The sequence below is a fragment of the Triturus cristatus genome, chromosome 9, assembly GCF_964204655.1.
Source record: "Triturus cristatus chromosome 9, aTriCri1.1, whole genome shotgun sequence".
Taxonomy (NCBI): Eukaryota; Metazoa; Chordata; class Amphibia; order Caudata; family Salamandridae; genus Triturus; species Triturus cristatus.
In genome coordinates, this window is record NC_140592.1 from 537872937 (window position 1) to 537877936 (window position 5000).

Here is a 5000-nt window from a genome sequence, read left to right on the forward strand (position 1 = left end):
AGAACTCCCGGGCCACTGACCTTCCCGCAGTGGTGAATCCTCCGGGCGGACTGCACGGACCCCACCCGTTTACCTCTCGACAGATTCACGCCCTCTTGAACCCACTCTTCAAAGTTCTTTTCAACTTTCCCTTACGGTACTTGTTTGCTATCGGTATCGCGCCCGTATTTAGCCTTAGATGGAGTTTACCACCCGCTTTGGGCTGCATTCCCAAGCAACCCGACTCCGAGAAGACCCGATCCCGGCGCGCCGGGGTCCGCTACCGGCCTAACACCGTCTGCGGGGTGAGCCTCGATCAGAAAGTCTTGGGCCCCCTGAGCGACGCCCGGGAGTCGGTCTTCTGTACGCCACATTTCCCACACCCGCAACCGGGCGGGGATTCGGCGCTGGGCTCTTCCCTCCTCACTCGCCATTACTGGGGGAATCCTGGTTAGTTTATTTTCCTCCGCTTAGTAATATGTTTAAATTCAGCGGGTCACCACGTCTAATCTGAGGTCGTAGTCGGAAAGAGAACGCCAGAGCGTTGAGGGGGAGCCGGGGAAGGCCAGACCCCTGCCGGAGCAGGGGCCTGGTGTACCTGGCAGCGTGCGCCCTCTTTCCCCGGATCGCATCTGGAGGGGTTTTGCCCTCGCCAGGAAGCTGGCCGTGGAGGAGTGCGCCCGAGGTGCATGCGCGCCGGCAGCCGGTTGAACACCACGGACAGCCTTAGATGCCCCGGGGCGGACCGGTCGCCAGGCCCCCTTCTCGGGGGCCAGGCATGCCGGCGGTGTACCTCCTAGGCTGAACCCGGCCAGGGACAATGCCACGGGCGATTGGGGGGTCTGACCTGGTGGGGGGACGAAGGGGAAGCGGAGCTCCCCCTGCAATGGCCCCAGCCACGTCCCGGGGAAGCCCCGGGGCGATTGACGATCGAGCGACCCTCAGACAGGCGTAGCCCCGGGAGGAACCCGGGCCGCAAGGTGCGTTTGAAGTGTCGATGATCAATGTGTCCTGCAATTCACACTAATTCTCACAGCTAGCTGCGTTCTTCATCGACGCGCGAGCCGAGTGATCCACCGCCAAGAGTCACAGACAATTTATCGAAAACGTTCACTCACCTGTGGGCACAGGAGAGGTGGGAGGAAGGCGACGCCGTCCATCCGCCACCCATGCGGCGAGACGGTCCGGGCACCCGGTTCAAGGCTTCCCCTCTGGGAGTCAGACAGCACCGTCGGGAGAAAAAAAAACATTGCCAGGCGCTCGGCCTGGGAGCCCGCCCCCACCCACCCCCCCGGGGCGAGGGAGGGGGCTCCCGGAGTGACGGGAGCAGGCAGCCTTGCAGCTGCCGGTCCCTGCTGGGGCAACCCAGGAGGGACCACGCGAGTCTTCAAACCCCTCAGACCGCCCACACGGGACCGGGTCGAACCGGGTACCTGGCAACGAGGGAGAGTCGCCCCACCTGCACATCAGCCGTACGTCACCGGGCGGCCCGAGCCATGCCAGCAGGCTGGCGATCGGCCCACCACCACCCTCGCCTGGGTCGGAGGCACCGGAAGGGAAGAGCCAGACAGCTCCCCATCCCGCATGCCTCCCACCAAGAGGAGCCGGGGCCCCCTCGCAGGCCCTCGGCCCCTTCTTTTCCAGGCCGCCCTGCCGCGTGAGAAGGGCTGCTCCTCGGTCGCCTGAGACCCGGTCAGATCGGGCCAGGTCTCGGGATGCCTGGAGGGCCCAGCCGGCGCCAGGTCCCTCGTGCGTCGGTCGGGCCTTCCCGGGGAGGAAGGGGCCCGCCGAAGTCCCAGTCCTCACCCCAGCGCACCATGCGGCCGCGGACCACTCTGCCAACCGTGGTGCGTCAGGGCAGGGCCGGGCCCTGTGCCTACGGTGCGTGCTCGCAGGAAGTGGGCCAAGGGCTTCGGGCTGGCGCCGTTGGTCACTCGGGTCGCTCCGCCGTTAATGATCCTTCCGCAGGTTCACCTACGGAAACCTTTTTACGACTTTTACTTCCTCTAGATAGTCAAGTTTGATCGTCTTCTCGGTGCTCCGCCTGTGCCTTTGCCGACCCCGGCGGGGCCGATCCGAGGACCTCACTAAACCACCCAATCGGTAGTAGCAACGGGCGGTGTGTACAAAGGGCAGGGACTTAATCAACGCAAGCTTATGACTCGCACTTACTGGGAATTCCTTGTTCATGGGAAATAATTGCAATCCCCAATCCCTATCACGAACGGGGTTCAGCAGGTTGCCCGCACCTGTCGGCGAAGGGTAGACACACGCTGATCCGTTCAGTGTAGCGAACGTGCAGCCCTTCACAGACCAGTTATTGCTCGATCTTGGGTGGCTGAACGCCACTTGTCCCTCTAAGAAGTTGGACGCCGACCGTTGGGGGTCACTTAACTAGTTAGCATGGAGGAGTCTCGTTCGTTATCGAAATTAACCAGACAAATCGCTCCACCAACTAAGAACGGCCATGCACACCACCCACAGAATCGAGAAAGAGCTATCAATCTGTCAATCCTTTCCGTGTCCGGGCCGGGTGAGGTTTCCCGTGTGGAGTCAAATTATGTCGCAGGCTCCACTCCTGGTGGTGCCCTTCCGTCAATTCCTTTAAGTTTCAGCTTTGCAACCATACTCCTCCCGGAACCCAAAGACTTTGGTTTCCCGGAAGCTGCTCGACGGGTCATGGGAATAACGCTGCCGGATCGCTAGTCGGCATAGTTTATGGTCGGAACTACGATGGTATCTGATCGTCTTTGAACCTCCGACTTTCGTTATTGATTAATGAAAACATTCTTGGCAAATGCTTTCGCTTTGGTTCGTCTTGCGCCGGTCCAAGAATTTCACCTCTAGCGGCACAATACGAATGCCCCCGGCCGTCCCTCTTAATCATGGCCCCAGTTCCGAAAACCAACAAAATAGAACCGGAGTCCTATTCAATTATTCCTAGTTGAAGTATTCAGGCGACCGGCCTGCATTGAACACTAATTTTTTCAAAGTAAACGCTTCGGACTCCCAGGACACTCAGTCAAGAGCATCAAGGGGGCGCCGAGAGGCAGGGGCTCTGACACCAGCTCAATCCCAAGATCCAACTACGAGCTTTTTAACTGCAGCAACTTTAATATACTCTATTGGAGCTGGCGGCGGCGACACCCCTCGGAACAGTCGTTCCGAGCTTCTGCGGAAATGTGCTGGGCAGAGAGGGGTGACGGCGTGGCGCACGGGGCCCACGGACCTGCTGGGCAGCAGTGTCCGAAGGGCCTGGCTCCACCCGACCCCTTCCGCTCGGGGTCAGACCACTGGGTGGCACGAGCTGCCGGGGTCGCTCGGCCTTCGCTCTGCTGGGTAGGGTGAAGGGCCTCCCGCCAGGCGGCAGGCCCTCGAGTCGGACGGTCCATGCGGGAAGGAAGCTCCTTGCTTGAAACAACAGCCGAGGCTGGCCAAGCAGTCCATCCCTAAATGGACTGATAGTGCCCAATCGATCAGAGTACGGCCGGGGCATCCCCTGGCAGGCCGCCCTGCACGGGGGGATGGCGGCTTTACATCCCTGCCTGCTCCCGGGGCGAGCAGGCTCAAAGGAAAGGCCCATCGGGGAGGGGCTGAGAAGCAGGCATACACCCGGTCCCCCGGGGCCCAGGCGGGGGGGCCCGGGCACTGCCTTCCCCATCTCAGGATAGCCGGACCCCACAGAGGTCTGACCCAGCAAACCCGGAGAAAAAGGACCTTCGGGAAGGGGGCTGAGAGGTAGGTGCGTACACGGGCCCATGGGGGCCCCGACGGTGCGGGCCCGGGTGCTTCCTTCCCCCATCTCGGGATCGACGGACCTCACGGAGGTCTGACCCAGCAAACGTGGAGAAAAAGAACTATCGAGAAGGGGGCTGAGAGGCAGGTGTGCGTACCCTGGCCCCTGGGGGCCCCGCATCGGGCAGGCCACGGTGCTGCCTTCCCCTGTCTCGGGATCCCCGGACCTCACGGAGGTCTGATCCAGCAAACTCGGAGAGAAAGGACCATCGGGAAGGGGCTGAGTGGCAGGTGCGTACCTGGGCCCCTGGGGGCCTCGGCGGGCAGGCCCGGGTTCTGCCTTCCCGTGTTTCGGAATCACCGGGCCTCACGGAGGTCTGACTGACCCTCTCCCTAGTGATCCAGAGGATAATGACCCTCATTTCTTGTAGTTCGTGCACACAAGGTGACAGAGGCAACCCAAGGCGCGAATGTACCCGACCTCCTGGAGCCCTCGCTGGGATCCGGGAGGCAAATGGACCTTCATCAAGACTTCCAGGCAAGCCCGGCCATCTGGTCACCCCATTGGAAAGAATTGCGCGCGACCAGATGGCCAAGGGGATGGGCGCGACCAGATGGCCGAAGCCCCAGCCATAGAGGATGCGTGGGGGACCCGACGGGCCCTCCAACCCGGGGCCCGAGTACACCTTGACAAGCTGGGGAGGCCTGCATGGGACCGACAGACCCCAGTCCCGGGCCCTTGGTGGAGTGCCAGGACAGAGGACGGGGCCCAGGGCTGGAGCACCCGACCCGGGGCCCGGCAGGGCTCCAAGGCCCGGAGGCGCAGGGGGAGCCTCCCCGGGCCCGCGGACCCCGTCCCGGGCACCCTGCCACATGGCAGGACCCAGCACGGATCCTGGGGTGGTAGAGGCTGCCCTCCCCAGGGCCGTCAGGGGCCAGGCCGGAGCTCCTGAACCCAGCCGAGCAAGGGGAGGCTCCCCGGGCACAACAGAACCCCGTCCCGGGACTTTGGCTGTGCCGCAGGCCTGGGGACGGGGCCCAGGGCCGGACCCCCTGACCCGGGGCCTGGCCGGACCCCTGGACCCAGCCGTGGTTCCCTGGCACAGAGGCGCAGGGCAAGCCTCCCCGGACCCGCCGGACCCCGTCCAGGGCACCCTGCCACGTGGCAGGACCCAGGACAGAGCCCGCCGGAAGTCGGTCGGGCACACCTGCCACGCGGCAGGACCCAGGAGGGTGCCTGGGGTGGGGAGGCTGCAGCCCCAGGGGCCCCTGGACCCAGCCCAGCC

At 63.6% G+C, this 5000-nt stretch overlaps 2 non-coding genes and 1 pseudogene across 2 annotated transcripts in view; all 3 read right to left on the reverse strand.

The window, feature by feature from the left end:
* Positions 1 to 498, reverse strand: part of LOC146798260 (28S ribosomal RNA) — a 3692-nt gene extending 3194 nt beyond the window's left edge. The window contains exon 1 of the ribosomal RNA XR_014969473.1: positions 1 to 498. This exon is cut by the window's left edge and continues 3194 nt beyond it. This is a non-coding gene — a ribosomal RNA (28S ribosomal RNA).
* A 416-nt stretch (positions 499 to 914) lies between these two features.
* LOC146798261 (5.8S ribosomal RNA) lies at positions 915 to 1067 on the reverse strand. Its single transcript, XR_014969478.1, has one exon. It is a non-coding gene; the product is annotated as a 5.8S ribosomal RNA (ribosomal RNA).
* Positions 1068 to 1938: 871 nt separating this feature from the next.
* LOC146798262 (18S ribosomal RNA) lies at positions 1939 to 2614 on the reverse strand (annotated as a pseudogene; the record flags this gene model as incomplete).
* Positions 2615 to 5000: the final 2386 nt, after the last annotated feature.